Source organism: Sciurus vulgaris, assembly GCF_902686455.1.
Source record: "Sciurus vulgaris genome assembly, chromosome: 14".
NCBI classification, from domain to species: Eukaryota; Metazoa; Chordata; class Mammalia; order Rodentia; family Sciuridae; genus Sciurus; species Sciurus vulgaris.
The window spans coordinates 26288193-26310150 of record NC_136475.1 but is presented as its reverse complement, the minus strand read 5'-3'; the positions used below and the strand labels follow the sequence as shown (position 1 = coordinate 26310150).

The window sequence follows — 21958 nt, the reverse complement described above, 5'->3', positions numbered from 1 at the left end:
GTATATGCAGTGCTGAGAATCAAACCCAGTGCCTCACACAGGCTAGGCAAGCGCTCTACCACTGAGCCACAAGCCCAGCCCAAGGCTAGATGCTTTGAGCCAGTTCAGGCCCTCATGTTCCTAGGTTCCTCTTCACGTGGAAGAAAAACTACTTGTCATTTCTTGGAACAGGTGATTTTCATACCTGCTTTTGAACCATGCTTTGCAGACTGACAGATCTCTGAGCTTCTCAAGGACATGATCTGGCAGTTTCCCATCTGTCTGTTATCTTCTATTTTGCGGTGCCAGCCCTGTGTCTCAAGCCAGGATGTCCTGACAGGAAACCTAAGTAACATGTTTGCTCCTTCTTCCTGCCGGCATGTTTTGTGTGGACGTGTGGAGTCACCACTGTGTGGTAGCTTCTTGCTGCTGCCTACAGTCTGTGGTGTTCATCATCCTCTGCCTGATGTGGGTTTTCCTTTGAGACTAAGCAGGGAGGAGTGAATCTTCAGGTAACACTCCTGGTGACACTGTACATGTGTCATAGGGAGTGAGCGTGCTGCCTCTGTAGGCCTTTGGTTTGGCGTCCCTGCAAGTTTAATAGCACTCAAGGGAAGGAGTGTTCAGGCCCAGCATCCTCTGGGGAGATATATGGTGTGGTTCTAGACACCCGAATCCCTGCCCCACACAGCATCTGGGAGAATGACTTGCTCTTAGACTCACATTTGATTTGAGCAAAACCCTTCACTGAACACACTTGGCAGACATCTCAAATTTCCTGCACATTAGCCAAGGACTTCTAGCTAATCAAAGAAAGCTATGTCACTCTTATAGCTAAATCAATACCCTGAAAGTATAGTGAGTCTTACGTGGATTATCTAGAGTTACCACTTCAGCTATGATCTCTGCAATATAACATCTATTTCCCCCCAAACCTCAAAAAAGGCAGGGGTAGAAAGTCATGTTCATAAATCATATTTCTGACCTAGATAATCATGAAAATGTCTGCAACTCAGTAATATCATTGATACCTTGCAAACGGGTTTAAAACAAAACAAGTCAGACACAATGATGAGTTAAAGGTATCCTAATACGATTGCTAAGAGTTTGGCGGGCAGGAGCTGGGTCTCATGTTTGTTGCTGTCCCCGGCCGGGGGCCTCACAGCAACGGATACAAATTCAGTGTTGATTAACAGTCACTGAATTACTGAATGGAAATTTACTGGGGCTCAGTGCTGGCTCTACACCGCACTCAAATAGACCTGCCCCATGGGATTCCTCACAAGAACAGATATTTTATGAGAACTGTCACTCCGATGTAATTGAACTGACAAAGTGAAACCAAATAGATTTATTCTGCTAAATTTTACAGCTGGGACATTTTGCTTTGGGTGGGAAGTTGGACAAAATAACATGTAATTTGAGGTTTTTTGTTTCTATGAAAATATCAGGGGTTTTTTGTTTATTTGTTGTTTTTTTAAGACAGATGAGCCCAGCAGGTGAGCTGGCAGGAAGTCTGACTGCAGTCCTTGCTGAGAGGATGACACAGACCAAAGGGAAGAAGGGAAACAAAGCAGAGCTCTACAGCACTCTGTGGCTGCAGAGCTTTCCAGGTTTTTCTGGAAAATGGAAGAAAAGGAGAGCAAAGGGCAGAAGAGGATTGGATAACAACTGCCTTCAGAAAGCTGACACAGGGATTTGCCTACTGGTTCATTTTCTAAGTCAGGGGTAAGGAAAGAAGGAGTTCTTGGCTTAGCTGCTTGTTGGCAGGACATAGGGAGTCCATGTGCTGAAGCTGTCCTGACAGCCACCAGGGAATCAGGGCAGCCCACTGCCCTGGACGACATTAGAAAGGGGGGACAGAGACTGCCCTCCAGAAATGAATGTTTAAACAATACAAGGATTTTGTTTAATTTTGCCTTTAAAGTGTTTATATATATTGACTTCTCTAAATCGGTGTTTCACTTACACAGTTCAAAAAATAAAATAATCTGGGCCCAGTGTTGTACACCTGTAATTCCAGCTACTCAGGAGACTGAGGCAGGAGGATTGCAAGTTTGAGGCCAGTCTCAGCAACTTAGTGAGGCCCTAAGCAAACTTAGTGAGACCCTGTCTCAAAATAAAAAACAAAAAGGACTTGGGATGTAGCTCAGTGGTTATGCACCCCTGGATTCAATCCCCAGTGTAAAATAAATAAATAAATAATTTTTTCACAGTTCTAGAGGCCAAAAGTCTGAAGTCTGAAATAATTGTCACTAGGCTGTAAACAAGCTGTGGGCAGGGCTGTGCAGGGCTGTGTCAGTCAGGCATGCTCTATCCAGAACTGCAGGAAAGAATTCATTTGTTTTCTCTAGCAGTTTCTGGTGGCTGCTGACATGCAATACTTGACTTGGAACTGCAACACTCGTCTCCATGGTCACAATACTGCTTCCTCTGCCATATGTGTCAAAGCTCCCTCTGACTGTTAGAAGGATACCTGTGGGGGTGGGGCTGGGGGTGGGGCTCAGTGACAGAGGGCTTGCCTAGCAGATGTGAGGCACTGGGTTCGACTGGTCTGTCTGTCAACATCTAAAATAAATAAATAAAGCAATGTGGGGTGTGAACTTTAACATTTATCACCTATCTGGACAGACACTTGAGTGACAGATCACGCAAGGTAGGAAACACCATAGGAGGAAATAGGCTGAGAAAGTTTGAGGGATGTGACTCAAGGTTAACAGACAATAACCAGGGTTTCTTGTGCTAAAGTTCTTGCTCCTTCCGCTTCATTTTGTTGCTCTGTGCTAGGTTTTGGGAGCTGCATCCATAAGAAATAAAGTCTCCTTGCCCTAAGTTTACAATTCCCTAGGGGCAAGAGGGGACAGAAAGAAAAGACATATGGGTCTCAGAGAGGTCACCTCACAGGTTGTGGTTCTCTAAAGAATAAAAAGTCCAACTATTTGGGAGAAAAGAAAAGCTTCATGGCATAGAAAAGATCTGGACCAGGAGATGTGGCAGTTAGGGAAGCGCGCTGGCAGAGCCAACAACAAACAGAAAACAGTGGCGTAGTGTGGCTGAAGCGCAGGCTCTGTGTTTAAGACAAAAAGGACCCGAGGGGACAGATAGGGCTGTTTTGATGAGGCCTTGGAGGTCAAGTTTGGGATTCTGCATTTTGTCCCAGTGACAGTAATGAATCCATGAAGACTTTTCAGGCAAGAAAAGGGCATGCTGCCAGCTCAACGTTTAAAAGAGAAAAGGACAGGCATCCTGGTGCATGCCTGCAATCCCAATGATTCAGGAGGCTAAGGCAGGAGGATCACAAGTTTGAGGCCAGCCTCAGCAACTGAGAGAGGTGGTAGAGCACCCCTGAGTTCAACCCCCAGTGCACATACATACCTACATACATAAGAGGAAAAGTTAGAAGCATGGCAGAGACTCAGCCAATGATGGTGGAAATGGAAATGAGTGAAAAACGAATCTGTGGGACACAGTAGAATTTATGGACGGTGAACACTGATTGAATGTGAAAGAGGGCATGAACAAGAGGCCAAATAAACCAAACCTTTATTTTAGATACCTGGGAAAGAATGTTTTCCTGACATACACATTGAAGTCAGGAGATAAGGTGGTCAGGAGGGCAGCGAGGCAGCAGGGTGTGAGGATACTGGGAAGGTGAGCAATTCCTTTATGGTCATTATTAGTCGACATACTAACATGACGTACAGAAGGGGATAACTTGTCAGTGTAGGAAAATCAGTTCCAGAGGATGGGAGAGTCTTAGGTTAGAGTAGGATTTAAGGGACATCTGCTCTGTGATGGTCCTGGAGTTCTGGGAGTGCAGACATGCGGAAGGAGAGGAGGGAACCATCTGTGTCATCCTTGGGAGCTGAGAGGAAGATGGGACAGTGCGAGAGCTGAAGGACCAGCTGTGGAGAAGGAGGATCCTTTGTGAGCGACAACCTTGAAGACAGAGATCTGGTGTCTCACCTGGGTGTCCCCTGCATCCATCACTGTGCCTCCTGCACAATGGGCAGGTCCTCGAGGGAGATCTGCTGACTGAGGGAAGAAGGAATGAAGGATCCGCAGAGAATAGAATCAAAAAGAAAAGCGGGGGCTGGGGTGTGGCTCAGTGGTAGAGCGCTTGCCTAGTACATGTGAGGCACTGGGTTCAATCCTCAGCACCACATATAAATAAATGAATAAAATAAAGGTCTATCGACACGTAAAACAAAAATTAAAAAAAAAAAAAAAAGAAAGAAAAAAAAAAAGAAAAGGGAGCCGGGCTCAGTGGTGCACACCTGTAATCCTAATGGCTAGGGAGGTTGAGGCAGGAGGATCACAAGTTCAAAGCCAGCCTCAGCAAGTTAAGCAAATCAGTACGACCCTATCTCTAAATAAAATACAAAAAGTAGGGTTGGGGATGTGACTAAGCAGTCAAATGCCGAGTTCAATCCCCAGGGTCAAAACAAACAAACAAACAAACGGAAATGGGCACTTTCCAAAAAAGTGGATGATAATGTAAAACGAAGAGGCCAATGTTGACAAATGAGCAGCCCTCAGCTTTCTCCGTCTTTTTATAAAGCTCAAGTGATCACAGGTACGTGGTCCAGAGGAGCACATGGTGACTCCACACAGCACAGCGGGGACCTCTCCTGTTGGGGTTTGGGTGCTGGGCCCTGCCTGCCGAGCGAGTCAGCGAGAACTGTTTCTTATCCTTTGTTTGGCTAAGGTGAGGGGCCTGTGTTGGTTTCTTTTCATGCTAGATTTCTAAGGGTGGGGAACCTGGCCTTACAAGGAGCAGGAAGGAGTGAGCAGTCTCTGGATAACTGAAAGGAGTGGGGTTTTCCCCAACTCCAGAAGAGAGGCATTTTCTGAAGCAAGAAAACAGGATTTGAAAGAAGGGAGCGGGCATAGGGTGAGACCCCACCTCTAATCCCACTCCTTGTAGAGTTCTTTCACCTCTTTGGTTAGATTGATTCCCAAGTTGTTGTTGTTTTGTTGTTTGTTTGTTTTGGCTACTTTGTTGTTTTTGTTTTGTTTGTTTGTGAATAGAGCTGTTTTCCTCATTTCCCTTTCAGATGTTTCATTGCTTGTGTATAAAAATGCTTTAGATTTATGTGTGTTGATTTTACATCCTGCCATTTTGTTGAATTCATTTATGAGGTCTAGAAGTTTTCTGGTGGAGTTTTTGGGTCCTCTAAATAGAGAATCATGTCATCAGCAAATAGTGATGCTTGAGTTCCTCTTTTCCTATTTGTATCCCTTTAATTTCTTTAGTCTGTCTAATTGCTCTGGCTAGTATTTCAAGGATGATGTTGAATAGAAGTGGTGAAAGAGGGTCTAATCCCACTCCTAATTAACCACATCCTCTTTCTCATTTGGGCCCCTGAGCAGTCTGGGAATGTTCTAGAAGTTTGTGCAGGGAGACAGAATGGGGTCACCAGACTGGCTGGCCACCCACATGGACATCCCCATGGTGTCAGCTCACCTTAGAACTTTGGTCCTCAGCCTTGCTTGGCCCAAGACCTAAGTTGGCAACACAGGGAGCAGATCAGCTCTCTGGGCTCTCACTCACCAGCCCAGCTCTCAGACACTGCTGTATGTACAGGGATAGTAGTTTGAACTCCTTGCCAATGTGCTCTTTTCTCTGCTTCCTGTTCCCCTGTGACACTCCCTTCCCTTGGGATGGATGGACAATCATGCCTCGTTGGCCTCAAAGCACTACTATAGAGCAGAATACAGAGAAAAGACCACTAAGGACTTAGATGAGGCAGAGTTTGTCCCTTCCACCACACTGGATCAAGTTTTCCCAGACTGGGAAATGCAGGTTGCCTTCAGACATTTGTGAGGATCTGCATCTACTTTCTGGAACAGTCCCATGTCCATGGAAGCACAGCAATAAGTAGCAAATAAAAATCATCATGACAGGTAGATGGAGACTGCAGGACAGAGGATAAAGATTTTTTTCCTCCTTTTATTAAAAAAAAAAAAAAAAAAAAAAAGAGAGAGAGAGAGACTGGGGGCTGGGTATATAGCTCAGTTGGTAGAGTGCGTGCCTCACAAGCACAAGGCCCTGGGTTCAAATCCCCAGCACCAAAAAAAAAAAAAAAAAGGACTGAATATTATGGAGCTGACCCTGCTGGCAGATAAAACATTCCCTAAAGCGTCAGACAAAAGTCTAAGAATATTCTGGGACTGTTGTGGTTTAGGTACGAATGTCAACCCTGTCCAAATTTGGTACAATGTTGGGGGCTATTTCAAGCCACGTGAAATGTCAACACCTGTGGTAAGGGACTATTAGCAAAGCAAATGTGAAGTGACAGTACATGTGACAGTGAAAAAAATCAAACTTGCTGAAGGGGCCTGCTGGCTGTTCAGTTTCATTTGAAAGAGGGAAAAGATGGATAGAAAAGGCTGTGGAGAGCTGGGCATAATGGCATTGAAACCTCAGCTGCTCAGGAGGCTGAGGCAGGAGGATCCCAAGCTTGACACCAGCTTCAGCAACTTAGTGAGGCCCTAAGCAACTTAGCAAGACCCTGTCTCAAAATAAAAAATAAAAAGGACCAGGGATGAAACTCAGTGGTAGAGCACTTTCCCAGCATGCTTGAGGTCCTAGGTTGGATCCCTGATACAGGGGGAGGCTGGTTAGTTCCTCCTTGAAATAGGAACACAGTTCATTTATCCTGACAATCTGTAGTTGTTAGGTAGAACTTGACATGGGCAATGCCATTTTGAAACATATCCTCCATCTTAGAACAAGAGTCACCTCAAGTTCTCTCTAACTCAGCCTGACCTAACCCTCAGAAAATACTCTATCATCCTACAGAGAAACCCCCAAATGATAAGAAAGGAAATTGTTATCTGAGATTGAAAACCTGAAAACATCAGTTCCTTATGAAGATGACCCCACAGGGACCCCTCCTGACAACCCTAGCAACAGCCTAATTCCTCCCTCCCTCCTTCCCCTACGTCTACCCCAGGCTTTAAGAGGAAGACAGGTCTGTCTCCACTGGGCACACTTCCACAGGTTTGTCCTGAATAAACCTGTGTTACTATTGAGATGCCTCTCCTCTTGATTTCCTTCATTTGCTTCTTTCCTTACAGAGATCAGATCTAACAATCAAAACCTCAGGAAATTTTGATCTGGGAAGAGAGCTTATCTCCTTCTTCAATATGAGGTGCCACTGGGCTGGGGAGATGGCAGTCGGTAGAGTGCTTACCTTGCAAGCACAAGGCCCTGGGTTCAATCTCCAGCACCGCCAAAAAAGAAAAAATTAGGTGCCACCAACCATGGTATCTTTTTTTTTTTTTTTTTTTTTTTTGTTACAGATGGACACCTTTTTTTGTTTATTTATTTATTTTTATGTGGTGCTAAGGATCAAACCCAATGCCTCACATGTGCTAGGCAAGCACTCTACCACTGAGCCACAACCCCAGTCCCAGCAATAGTATCTTATGTTTATTTTTATACCTGATTCCTAAGAACTCTGAACTCTAAAAGGTTCTTGCTAATGCCATTTTTTTTTTTTTTTTTTTTTAAGACAAGGGTCTTGCTAAGTTGCTGAGGCTGGCCCCAAATTTGCCTCAGCTTCCTGAGTTGCTAGGATTGCAGGAGTATGCACTGTGCCTGACAAGTCTTGCTTTTAAAAATTACTTCAGATGTTTGTTTCTTCTGTTGAACTTCTCATTCATATTTATTTTCTTATTTTATTTGCAAACACTTCTTACCTACCAAAAATAACACCATTTTGTGAGTCATACATGTTGGAAATGTGTTTTCCTGGTTTGTTTGTTGTCTGTCTATCTGGAATGTCTCCAAGCCACATCATCTGAAGGGAATGAATGAGGTCATCTTAACAGTAATACCAAAATCTCATTAATTCAATTTAATAATCACCTAATTTACTGCTAATAATATGAACATTTACTGAGCATATACTAGGTGCTTCATGTGCCATGAATTCTCAGAATTACCCCATAAAGTGTGTATTGTTATGAGTTCCATTTTATAGATCAAAAAATAGAAAAAGGAGAAATAGTTTGTCCACATAACCTAGTAAGGACTGGAATGTGGATGTAGAATCCAGACCTGTCCAGCTTCCATGTCCTGTTTCAACCCTGCACTGTCTAATACAGTAGCCACTAGTGGTCATTGAGCATTTGAAATGTGGCCAGCCTGATTTCAGAGAACGAGTATTAAAAAAAAAAGGTGAGTTGTCTCATTAATAATCTTTGTACTGTTTTACTTATTTATTTTCGAGATAGGGGTCTTGCTATGTTGCCCAGACTAGACTCAAAACTATTATCCAGCCTCAGTCTCCTGAGTAGCTGGGATTACAGTCTCATTATTAATTTTTAAATTAATGACATGCTGAAGTGATAATGGGGGGTGATATTGGGGATTGAATTTAGGGCACTCTACCTCTGAGCTATATCCCCAGCCTGTTTTACTTTTTATTTTTTTGTACCAGGGGGATTGAATGCAGGGGTGCTTAACCACTGAGTAACATTCCCAGCCCTTTTCATTTTTTATTTTGAGATAGGATCTCACCAAATTGCTTAGGCATCTGCCTCAGTCTCCGGAATAACTGGGATTACAGATTAATGCCACAGTGCCAGGCTTATTTTACTTTTGATACAGTTGTGTTAAATTGCTCAGACAGGCCTTGAACCTGTTCTCCTCCTGCCTCAGCCTCCTGAGTGGCTAGGATTACAGGTGTAGGCCACCATTCCCAGCTCTCAATATTTTTGCTACGGTAAGTTCAGTAAAATGTTTTATTGTCTCATTTTTTGAATGTTGCTACCAGAAAATTTAAATATGACTCACATATCTCTAACAGCACAGTTGTAACCATTTTACTACTCTACCATCCTTCACTTGGGTGAAGATATCTTTGTTGGTGACCTGAATCTTTTCTCCCTCAATTTTTTTTAAATATATTTTTTAATGTTGATAGTCCTTTATTTTATTCACTTATTTATATGTAGTGCTGAGAATCAAACCCAGGGCCCCACACATGCTAGGCAAGCTCTCTACCACTGCGCTACAACCCTATCCCTCTCCCTCAATGATATCCTATTATTGGTTCCTTTTAAATCTGATGTTAAACTGAAACCTCCAGTTGCTTTTTGTCTGTTTTCACATGAACAGAAATCACCCCAGGAGCGTAGCTGAGTGGCAGAGCTCTTATCTAGCCTGCTCAAAGTCCTGGGTTCCATCCCACTGCAAAAGCGGGGGATGTCAGAGAATGGCAAATTTTATTATGTACAGTTCACCAGAATAAAAATATTTAAAAAGGAATAAAGTTCTCCTATATGCTACAACATGGATGAAACCCTTGAAAACACTACACTAAGCAAAACAAGCCTGACACAAAAGGACAAATATTGCATGATCCCACTTACACACAAAAAAATCTAGAATAGGCAAATTCCTAGAGCCAGAAAGTAGATCAGAAGTTACCGGGGGCGGTGGGGAGGGGTAAAGAAAAAAAGAAAAACCAGACTGGGAAGCAAATGGCTGCCTGGAGGAGAGGGGAGTGGGCGGGCGCGCGGGCAGCAGGGAGCGAGGGGACAGGCCCCAGGGCGCGCGCGCCGCCCCGCGCTCCCGCCGCGCAGGCGTCTTTGTCCCGGGCGGCGCGCGCACGCCCACCGGCCCCTGCGCCCGCGCCGCGCGTCCCCTCCCTCACCATCTTCACCTAACAAAGGGCTCAGAGATGCCCTTCTCCGCACGGCTCTGCGGGGGCTGCTGCACCTCGCCCGCGGGTCATCCGCGGTGACGAGGTGCGGGAAGGACTTTCGGGAGGCCTGGTGCCCCTTTCCCGCCGCCGTGTTGGGGAGCCTGGGGCCCGGGGTTGCATTTGCGCCGTTTACATTATGGGTAGTGAGGATTCCTTCCCCTTCCCCTTCTCTTCCCCTTCCCCTTCCTCTACCTCACCTTCCACCTCCCGATTTGAACTAGCAGAATATACTCCCGTAATTCCTCCCGTACCCACGTACAACCACCCGCACCCGCACACGGCGTTTGCTTTTGTTTTCCAAAACAGCACCATCAAGTAGGCGCGTCCCTATCTTGCTTTTCTAGTACATCGTGGAAACCCCCCGATCCCAGTTTGATCGCTCTTCTAACATGACTCCAGCGCGCGAAGGCACCTCCGTGCATTTAATAATTCCTTTGTTTCCTGTGCTTTGGCACCAGAAACTGCGCTGCGATGAATGCACACCACCCACGGCGGGAACAATTGCCGTTTCTCCCCGGTTGGGTCTCAGAAGGAACTCTCCAGCCCTGCGAGCGTCCTGCCCGCCCGCCTAAGTGGAAGTGACTGTGTCGCTGCCGCCTTTCCGAGATGGCGCCCACCAGCAGTGGCTCTGCATCTCCCTGGCCTCCTCCTGCCATTTGCACCCTGACATGAAGAAGGCCTTCTCCCCGGCAACACTAACCTGCTTTGGGCCCCTGTGCTCCCTGCTGCTCTCCTGCCCGGCCTCTGTTCGCTTAACCCCTCCCCCTCACATTTTCTATTTCATTTTCCAGAGGTGCCCGGTCTCCCCAGACGATCGAAAAAAGAAACTGGTACCGCCCGGTGTTATTGTCCTCTTTCTTTCCTTCCATTTTCTATATATCTTGGACAACTTTTTCTCATTATTTTGTTATTAAATGCCCACTGCTCATAATCCAAAGGTGTAATAAAAAAAGGGACAGACAAGCCAGAGGAGGTGGCGCACTCATAATCCTAGAGACTGGGAGGATGAGGCAGGAGCATCACAAGTGGTGGCGGCCAGCCTGGTCATTGTACTGAGGCCCTGCCCCCCAAAATAAGAAGGGCTGGGGATGTAGCTCAGTGGTAGAGCACCCCCAGGTCCAACCCCCATTCCCTGCTTCACCCCCTCTTACCCCAGCAGAGCCCTGTCAGCTAACCACTCACTTTCCTTCCTCAAGGCCATAACTGATGCCTCTTTCTTGTGTATTTTTCTGGAAACATTATAGCTCTGTATTTATATTCACAAATAGTAGCATGAAAGGTACAGACTGCCCTGCAATGCTGCAGAACTTCTTGGAAGGCTACCTGCTCCCTCTGGCTCCCCACCAGCTTCTTATCCGCTCCCTTCTGCAGTCCTCACACCACTGCAGCTACTTGCTCTAAGGGGTGGCACTCATCTCTAGTCCCTTCCAGCAGGTTCTGTATCTGATCAACTTGCTGGGTGCCAACAGTGTGACTCTTCTGACCTTTGTCGTATCTGTTGTTCCAGTCCCTCTTCCTTAATTCTCTGACTCCACCTTCTTTGGGCCCCATTTGTCACCTTGCCAGGCCACTGCAGTAGCTTCCTGACTGCCCCCACCCAAGATCTCATTATCGATCCCTCATCCTGCCACTGGTGCTTGATTCAGGACTGTGTAGCATATCCTGTTCCTAGGAAAGGGCTCTTTCATTTCAGGAGATCTAAAAGGCTTACTGCCTGAGAGAAGCACTGGCCTGAGTGATGGGAGGCCAGGTTTAGAAGCTGGACCCTGCCCTTTCCTTGCCTGAAACCACTGGCAGCAAATTGGCCCACATCTCTAGTTTCCTTACCAGATGACCTCCAAGGCTCAGTTGGCTGTAGCGAAGGATGTAATTACAGTTCCATTCCTCCCTGGTCATGCCCCATCTTGCTCCCTGTGCGACCCTTTCCCCAGTCAGCCACACTTCCCATTTGCTGAACCTCTGGAAAGCCCTTTTTATTCTGTTTTGTATTGTTGTTTGTTTTTGTGGTACTGGGCATAGAACCCAGAGCTTCATGCATGTGAGTCAAGCATTTTACCACTGAGTCACATCCCCAGCCCTTTTTTATATTTTATTTTGAGACAGAGTCTTGCTGAGTTGCTTAGGGCCCCACTAAATTGCTGAGGCTGGCTTTGAACTCACAATCCTCCTGCCTCAGCCTCCCAAGCCACTGGGTTTACAGGTGTACACCACCCCACCCGCCCAGGCCCTTCTTACCCTGAACATCCAGACCCTGCTCCTCCTTGAGATCTTGACTTGCCTGGGTCTCCCCAAAACCTCCCTCATGTTCTCTGGTAGGAAAACTGCTCTGTCCTTGCAAAGCCACTGTCCTTAGCACTTTATCTATTGCTCACCAATGTCATTGACCCCTGTGTCTGTCCTGCTGCCATCCACCTATCCTGAATTGCCCCTGGTATAGCACTTTGCATATGGGAGAGAATTTGGTTTGGGGAATCCCAAGACCTGAGCCCACATATGACTGTGACACTAAGTAGTTGTTACCTTGCATATGTCACTTTGCTTTTCTAAGCCTCAGTTTCCTCAAATGTAATACGGGAATAATAACTTAGTTCATGGTGTGCTTATGTTGACTAGGTGTGACAATATTTATGAGAAAGTGCCTTGTGAACTCCAAAGCTATTCACAGATATAAATAATAATAGTAAAGATGAAGAAAAATATTGCCCAGATGTGGGAAGAATTATTTCCAAACAGAAGTAAAAAAAAAAAAGTCGGGAAAAGTGTAGAAAATGTAAGGAATCTTTTTCTTGGTTGCTAACTCAAAATTTGGAGGTCAATTTTTAACTATTCCTTTTAAATCAATTACCAGGTGTGTTTTTTAATTTTTAAAATTTGTTCTAATTAGGTACACATGACAGTAGACTGCATTTATGCATTTTGATAAATCATACATAAATGGATATAATTTCTCATTTTTCTCATTGTGCATATTGCAGGATCCTGTCATGCAGTCGTATATGTACATGAGGTAATAATGTCTGTTTTTCACTCTACTATCCTTCCTGCCCCCTAATAAGTAGTAAAAGCTAGGCACAGTGATGCATGCCTGTAAGCCCAGCAATTTGGGAGGCTGAGGCAAGAGGATCTCCAGTTCCAGGCCAGCTTCAGCAACTTAGCAAAGCCCTGTCTCAAAATAAAAATAAGAAGGATTGGGAAATGTGTCCTAGTGGTAAAGTGCCTCTGGATTCAATCCATATTACCACACACATGAAAAAAAAATACATGCACACATTTCTGAAGGATGTTTAATGACATAATATAAAACCCCCAAACTCAGGATGCTAAATAGTGTTGGTAGAGAAGTATAAGAAGAGACCCCCCAGCACTCTTCATAGCTTTTTTTTAGACCTCCAAATGGGGCACCTAGTGCCAAGAGCTTGGGACACCTTCCAGAGCCTGAGTTGTACACAAATAGCTCCCTTCCTGTCTCCCAAGAGCCAAGGATTCAGGGCGGATGATCCAGGAGCCTAGTGCCTCCAGGGAGGCCATGGCCTGTCCCAGATCCGGGACAGCCTTTGGTTTGCCTGAGTCCCTCTGGCTTGACATTCTAGGGTCCTCTGTCCACTACTTGACCCAGCTGGACTGTGGACCTCTGACAAATACAACCTCTGAGGTCCCGAGTGGGTTTACAGGAAAGAACTTCTCCAACTGAAAATCAGGCTCCGCCTACAAACACCAGAGGCTGAGAAAAGTGAGCTCTCACAAGTGGCTGGGGAAGCAAGGGGTTCCAGAGAGAAGGTGGTATTTATGCTAGCTGTGGAGGAAGGTAGTAATTTGACAAATGGAGATGTGATCGTTAAAATCGAGTCTGATGGTATTATCTTTCATTTCATACTTAAGGGTGAGAGAGGAAAATTTTTGGCTTAAAATATGCATTCTTTCCCTTATTAAAACTTTTTGGGCTGGGGTGTAGTTCAGTGGTAGAGAAAATCTACAGAAATTCGTGTTCATGTGGGATAAAGTTAGCCTCAGTTTCCCTCTCTCACTCACATACACACACACATACACACACACACACAAATACACACACACACACACCCCTCACCCACAGGTTGGCAAATCTTGCCAGTCTACCTTCAAAACATTCACATTGGCCAGTTCTTACTTTCTCTCTCTAGTGATCATCCTGACCCAAGACTTGCCTGCTTACTGCAGTAGCCTCCTGACTGATGTCGCATCTCTATCTTCGGTCCCTACACCTATCCCTCAAGTCTGTTTCTCCAGAGTGTTTTTGTTTTGTTTTGCTTTGCTTTGCTTTGCTTTTGGTACCAGGGATTAAATCGAGGGGCGCTTTACCACTGAACCACATCCCCAGCCCTTTTTTGTATTTTATTTAAAGACAGAGACTCACTCAGTTGCTTAGGGCCTCGCTAAATTGTTGAGGCTGTCTTTGAACTCAGATCCTCCTATCTCAGCCTCCAGAGCTGCCGGGATTACAGGCGTTTGCCATGGAGCCTGGCCAGAGCGTTCCTCTTAAAGCATAAGTCACATTGTGTCCCTTCTCAAAATTCTCCCACAGCTCTCCTTCTTACTCAAAGAAAAAGCCAAGTCCGTAGATGGCCACAGTGTTCTGCTACAGGGCCTGACCTGGCTACTTCACTGATTTTGTCTCCTCCCCTTTGTTGACTGCACTCCAGCCTCACTGGCTTCCTAGCTATTCCTCAAACACAACAAGTATTTTGCTGCCTCAGGGTCTTTGCACTTGTTATTCTCTTGGCTTAGATTTCCTTGGGAGTTCTGGCCTTTCTATCTGCTCTCTGACAAATCTCCACTTAACTCAGAGGGGCCTTCCCTGACCACCCTAACTAAACCTGCAAAGGCCCCCCACACGTCTTCTCTACTGTGCTTTTCCCAGGGCACCTTTTAGCAGCTCTTTTGATATCGTTTGTGTTAATCTTAAGCCCCAGATTTAGAGCCTCACTATGTTTCTTATGAAAACAGCTCCTGTTTCTACCTCAGTCCTTTTTCTTCACTGAGGTTCAATAGTCCCTTGTCAGCATCTCCTGCCCCCAGGCTTGATTTCCCCAAACTTCCTCCTTCTGCTCTCTCCTGTCAGATCAAGAATATAAACTCTGGGAGCAAGTACCAGGTTTCCAGGTCCCCAAATGGCTCAAGTCCAAGGGTGTCCAAGGGTGGGCTCTGCCAGCAAACTTAGTCATTCATGCATTCTACCATTTACACAACAGAGATCATAACAATCTTATTGTTGCACAGCCAGAATTTTTTCCAAGTTCTTACTATTGTAGACAACCTTGAACCACACCCACGATTGTTTCCTTGAGATAAATTATTTGAAGAGGAATTATCAAGTCAAAGGATGCATGATTTGCAAGGCTTCTGAGTGTGTATTGCCAATTTTTTCTCTGGTTTATCTAATTATACTCTGACCAGCTGCATGTGATGACTTTTATAGTCTTACATCCTTGGCAAAACTGAGTATTTAAAATACATTGGGAGATGAAAAAACTATATCTTGCTTTAACTGATGTTACTGGTTAATTTGAAGATTTTTTAAATCTGTTGCTTTTTTTTTTTAATGATTTTTTTTGGGGGGTGCATGCTGGGGATTGAACCCTGGGGTTAGCTACTGAGCCACATCCCCAGCCCTTTTTATTTTTTGAGACAGGGTCTCGCTAAATTGCTTAGGGTCTTGCTAAATTGATAAGGCTGACTTTGAACTTGTGATCCTTCTGCCTCAGGTGCTGGAGTCACTCGGATTACAGGAGCGAGCCATTCGGCCTTTTTATTTTTTATTTTGAGACAGGGTCTTGTTAAGTTGCAGAGACTGGCCTCTAATTTGCAATTCTCCAGCCTCAGCCTCCTGACTGGCTGGGATTACAGGTTTGTGCCAAAATGCCCAGTCTTTTGCTGTTGTTTATAATCATTATTTTAATATTAAGAACACATTTTGGGGGCTGGGGTTATAGCTCAGTGGTAGAGTGCTTGCCTAGCACATGTGAGGCACTGGGTTCGACCCTCAGCACCACATGAAAATAAAACAAAATAAAGTAAAATAAAATAAAATAAAGGTATTGTGTCATCTACAACTAAATTTTTTTTTTTTTTAAAAAGGGGCTTGTGGAACTAGAGAGATAGCTCAGTTGGTAGAGTGCTTGCCTTGTAAGCACAAGGCCCTGGGTTCAATCCCAGCGCTGCAGGAAAAAAAAAAAAAAAGGCCTGGGGATGTTTTTCAGTGGTAAATTGCTCCCTGAGTTCAATACACAGTATCAAAAAATAAAAATAAAAATTGAAATGTGCATGAACAAGTATTTTTTTTCCCCCTCAGTGATCAATTCCGTTTTATGCTTTTTTTTTTTTCGTACTGGGTATTAAACTCAGGGGCACTCAATCACTGAGCCACATCCCCAACCCTGTTTTGTATTTTGTTTAAAGACAGGATCTCACTGAGTTGCTTAGCACCTCGCTTTTGCTGAGGCTGACTTTGAACTTCTGATCCTCTTGCCTCAGCCTCCTGAGCCTCTGGGATTACAGGTGTGTGCAACTGTGCCCAGCTATACTTTTCAATACCAAAAATTTAGAAATATTTACAAAATCAACTCTCTAGATCTTTTTCTTGGCAGTTTTGTGGGTTTTTGTTTTGTTTTGTTTTTTTTCATGCTTCTAAGGAGGCAATTTTAAAATAGCCCTAACACTGATACCTAATACTAATTGGAGATCCTTGTAGATGTAAGACATTTGTCAGTCCATCTAGCCAATGACTTGCAAAAAACATTTACTTGGATTCTTACTTTTTTTACACTTTATATTACAAACCACTATACACAAAACTATTTAAAAATTGATTTTAGAATGTTTCATGGAACATAGCTTATCATAGAGCCTGATTTTTTTTTTTTTTTTTTTTTGCAGTACTAGGGAATGAACCCAAGTGCTCAACCACTGAGTTACATCCCCAGTCCTTTTTTAAAATTTTTATTTTGTAGCAGGGTCTCGCGAAGTTGCCAAGGCTGGCCTGAAACTTGTGATCCTCCTGCCCTAGCCTTCTGAGTCTCTGAGATTACAGGCATGTGCTACCATGTCCAGTTATAGTCTGAAATTTCTAAACAAGAAAGTCAAACAGACTAATTTTATTCTATTTCATTTTCAAAAAAATATTGGGAAAGCAGAGCATGGTGACACATGTCTGTAATCCTAGCAGCTCAGGAGGCTGAGGCAGGAGGATTTCAAGTTCAAAGCCAACCTCAGCAACTTAGTGAAGCCCTAAGCAACTGAGTGAGACCCGGTCTCAAAATAAAATATAAAAAGGCTGAGGATGTGGCTCAGTGATTAGGTATCCCTGGGTTCAATCCCCAGTACCAAAAATAAATAAAAAATAAAAACATAAAAATGACTGGAGATGTAGATCAGTAGCGAAGCGTCCTTGGGTTCAGTCCTTAATACAAAAAAAAAAAAGTATTGGGAGGCTCAGGTAGAAGGATTGCAAGTTGGTCTTGCTAAATTGCCCAGGTTGCAATTTAGCAAGACCCTGTCTCAACATAAAAAAATAAAAAGGACTATAGATGTGACAGAGTGGGTTCAATCCCCAGTAACATAAAATAATAATAAAGTTTAAAATTTTTGAAAAGTAGGGTGTAGGTGGTAGAGTACATTTTTAGCATTCATGAGGTTCTGGGCTCAGTCCCCAGCTCCAAACAAACAAAAACAGGTGTTGGTCTTGACCAAGAAAATTGATTTAACAACCCATCAAGAAATTTAACTGAGTTTGAAAAACCTAGATCAGGGCCATGGAGAGGGTGGTTTTTCTGTCCACAGATTTTATCTACTTTCATGCCACTTCCACTCATCTCCCACGTGAGGTGATGGAGAGATTAGACTATCATAAATCCATAGAGGAACACCCAGGACTTGTGTATGGGCACTCAGGCTGAACTAAGTTTTGATTGACATCTAACAGGCAGGAACCCAAACTCTGGTTTCACATTTCAATCCTGAGGTTTAGCATAACATTCCTTCTAGTTCCACAGTCCTGAGTCCTCACCCTAACTACACTCACTTTAATGTAGTCCTAGAAGACTCCTCTTGTCTACAGTATAATCTGGGACTTGGCAACAAATGATCACCAAGATCTGCTCCAGCTCAGCTGTTCTTGCAATTAGAGCCCAAGAAAAGGATGACCCTACTTTCCTGGGCCAGGAAATTAATCGGATGCATTTTTTTTTTTTTTTTAAGTTGATGGACCTTTATTTTTTATTTATTTGTAAGAAATGCTGAGAATCGAACCCAGTGCCTCACACATGCTAGGCAAATGCTCTACCACTGAGCCACAACCCCAGCCCCCCGATGCATTCTTTGCAGATATATTTAGACTGGTGTGGCGAATCTGGTCCCACTGTTTAAGGGTAGAGAATCTTAGATAATTTACTTGGAAAAATGGCTGATGAGCCAGGCATTGTAGTACACACCTTTAATTCCAGTGACTCGGGAGACTGAAAAAAGAGGTTCACAGTTTTCACTCCAGCCTGGGCAATTTAGCAGGACCCTGTCTTGTTTATTAAAAAAAAAAAAAAAAAAAAAAAAAGACTGATAACATAAAGGGTATAAATATAAATAAGTGAAGAATCCCTTAGGTAGTCCTCATAAAATACATCACCCGTTTTGAGGTCTAAAGACCTGAATTCAGATGTCAACCATTCTTTCTGGGATTTCCCAACTTTCTGTTCTGGGCCAAGTCAAAATTCCTCCATGCCTCAATCATTCCTTCATAAGTGGTTATAATAATAGCAGCTTCCTCAGGATTGTAGAGAAATGAGCTCTAAATACCTAGCAGTAAGGTGTTAAGCAAAGGTAGCTGCTGCTGTTGGTAAATACAGAGACCTTCCCGACTCTGAAAAGATGTCCAATACTGGTCGTTAATTTGGATATTGATTTGTGCCTATAATTTAACTCCAGTTAGAGCTAATAGTTCTAATATTCTTAAAAGGGTTTTAGAATTTGGGCCAGGCACCCCTGGTTACTTCTTGTTAGGACTCATTGTGCACACACAAGTTTCTATGTAATGTACCCCCAAACAGTTACATTTAGTCAAATGCCTGGCACACTGTTTTTGTTTGTTTTTTGTAGAGAGCCCCAGGGGCTTCTTGGAGAGTGAGTACAGTCTGCCTCCCAGGCATCTCCAAGCTTTCTAGAGTGTGTGCCTTCCCTCTCCCTTCCCTGAGCAGCCCTTCACCCAATAGCCCCCCAAGTGTGCCTTTGCAGATAAGCCCTGGAGCCACGAACTGGGTGTAGTTAAATGAGTTCTAACAATGCAGATATACAGTAAGGTCAAAATTGCAGATATGCTGCCCTGAGGATGACACATGAAAGGAACAAGACGACGACTCAGGCTCAATTTATAGTTCAGAACATTTCCACGAGCTCTTCTCAGGTGACAGGGCACTTCTGTTGCCTTTTTCCCTTCCCCAGAAAATTTCAGCTCAGAACGCACCTGGAGGGATTACCTGGCACCTGAGGCACTTCCCTGCCAACACCCAGCCTGCACAATGGTGCATGCCTGCAATTCCAGCAACTAGGGAGGCTGAGGCAGGAGAATCACAAATCAGAGACCAGTCTTAGCAATTTAGTGAGGACCTAAACAACTTAGTGAGACCCTGTGACAAATTAAACAATAAAAAGGGCTGAGAATGTATGTCAGTGGTAAAGGACCTTTGGGGTCAACTCTAGTAACCTCCCCTGCCCAAAAAAGCAACACACAGGATGAGCCTGGGGGCCACATCTGGGGAGCAAGACCCTGCGACTCTGGACAGAGCTGATTGGCAGGGCTGCAGACACCTAATCCGGGCAGGCAAACCAGGATTCTCTCTCCTGGGAATCTGAAACCTGAACGGAGAGTCTCAGAGCCTGCCAAGTTTGCAGCAGTGTCACATGAGCCACTGTGTTATAGAAAGAAGGTCCCAGGCTGCCCTGGTTCCTGCCAGTCTGCTGCTGTTTGTTACCTGTTCCCACAGTTCCTGGAGCCACTCTTGCTTCCTCCCGATGAAGTCCCATTTGTATTAAGTGGTCAGAGTTGCTTTGGGAGGAAGGACTGAACAGAAAAACGAACCAAGCCAGATGTGAAAGCCATCATAAATATCATAGCACCCGAAGAATATAAGCATGGTGTAGTGGAAAAAGCACAAACTTTGGGTCCTTTTTTTTTTTTTTTTTTATTTAAAAACTCTTTCCATACCCAAAAGTAGTTTTGAATACTGGATTTCAACTGGTCAGCTGTATAAATTTAGGCAAGCTACTCTCCCTGAGCCTTAATTTCCTCAGCTATAAAAATGGGGATCACTTAACCTCATAAAGTTGGTTCTTCAGTTAGTCAACTGACATTTCTTGTGGTCAGTCAGTAGCTATTTTTGCTTATTTCCTAGTTCACTGGCTCTGTGACAGACCTTGGGGATGTTGGTAAAGTTAGGGTTCTTTAAATATCGTTATATTTGAACATTTTATTAAATCAAAGAGCCTCTTGTCTCCATTTTTTCTAAGAATCAAAGGTTTTAATATTCTTCCCTATTTAAAAGGGTTTTTGTTTAGTTGATTTAAAATTCCACTCCACAGAAGGGCTAAGGAGTAACGAAGGCATATTCAGGATGGTCTCTTTTTTCTTTTTTCTTTTTTTTTAATTGTGATGAAATATACACAGCATAAAACTTGCATCTTTTTTATTTTGGGGGGTGGGTACCAGGGATTGAACTCAGGGTCACTTGATCACTGAGCCACGTCCCCAACCCTATTTCGTATTTTATGTAGAGACAGGGTCTCACTGAGTTGCTTAGCGTCTTGCCATTGCTGAGGCTGGCTTTGAACTTGATAGTCTTGCCTTAGTATTCCTCACCACAACTGGCCTAAAACTCGCATCATAACTATTCTTGTATCCCCTCCCTTCCCCTTTCTCTCCTTTTCCTGGAGATACTAGAGGATCAAATCCAGGGCTTCACACATGATGACCAAATGCTCTATCATTGAGCTACACCCTCAACCTCTTTAACCACTTTTAAGTGCCCAACTCAGTGCCATTAAGAACATTCTTGTTTTGGGCTGGGTTTGTGGCAAGGGGTAGAGCACTTGCCTAGCTTGCGTGAGGCCCTGGGTTTAATCCTCAGCATCATGTAAAAATAAAATAAAAGTATTGTGTCCACCTTAAAAAAAAAAAAAAAAAAGAACATTCTTGTTTTAATGTGATTTCAAATAATTGCATTGTAATTTAATTGTATGCTTTATGAAAACTTATCATACTAATAAAAAAAAAAAAACTTTTATTTTTCCAGTGAGTCACAACCCCAGTTCTATTTATTTATTTATTTTTGGTACTGGGGATGGAATCCAGGGGCACTTAACTACTGAGCCACATTCCCAGCCCTTTTTATATTTTATTTAGAGACACGATCTCCCTAAGTTGCTGAGGGTCTCACTAAATTTCTGAGGCTGGCTTCAAACTTGTACTCCTCCTCCCTCAACCTTCTGGAGTCCCTAGGATTACAGGTATGCCCGCCATGCCCAGCTAATTAAAAAAAAAAAAAACTTCCAAACCCTTTGTCAGATTGCCTGTCTGTTTTTCTGGTTTAGAAACTAAAGTAGTTGTTAATATGCAGAGTCAGGTTTTTTCTTTTTTGCAGTTATGGGGATTGAACCAAGGGGCCTTACACATGCTAGGCAAGCCTTATACCACTGAGCTACATCCACAGCCTAAAATGAGTCAAGTTCTAAGCAGTTTTTATGTTCTGCCCTAGAGAGAAGTTCTCACAAGTTAGTGCTCGAAGGGAGTTTCGGTTTGTTCAGTCCAAGGTCTTAATTTACATAGTCCCCTGTTTTGGTCATTCAAGCATCAAACCTATATTGAGCCTGTGTGACAGGAACTGGATGGGAACTGAAGGAAGGAACAGCCACAAGTGGCTGAGCCACTGTCCTTTCCACTGGAGTTCAGGGCTGTCCAGAGACAAATATGGACACAAGACAACAGGGGAAGGGGTTAAGTAGGCTGGCAGGATATGGGTATATTCATGAGATGAAACTTAATTAAAAAATAATAATAAAATAAAAGACTGGAACCAGATTTTGGAGGTGTTCAAATGCAAAAGAGAAGAGCTTCAATGTGGGAGGGGGTGGAATTGAATTGGGGGTGCCTACCCTTGAGCTATATCCTTAGCCTTATTCATTTTTTTTATTTTGAGACAGTGTCTTGCCAAATTGGTGAGGGTGGCCTCAAGCTTGCTGCGATC

The 21958-nt window shown here is 43.9% G+C and overlaps 1 long non-coding RNA gene across 1 annotated transcript; it reads right to left on the bottom strand.

Annotated features, from left to right (window-relative positions):
- Nucleotides 1-3504: 3504 nt before the first annotated feature.
- Nucleotides 3505-10646, bottom strand: LOC306644201. Its single transcript, XR_013759194.1, has 2 exons — nucleotides 10399-10646; nucleotides 3505-4014 (listed from the first exon to the last, which is right to left on the bottom strand). It is a non-coding gene; the product is annotated as an uncharacterized lncRNA (long non-coding RNA).
- Nucleotides 10647-21958: the final 11312 nt, after the last annotated feature.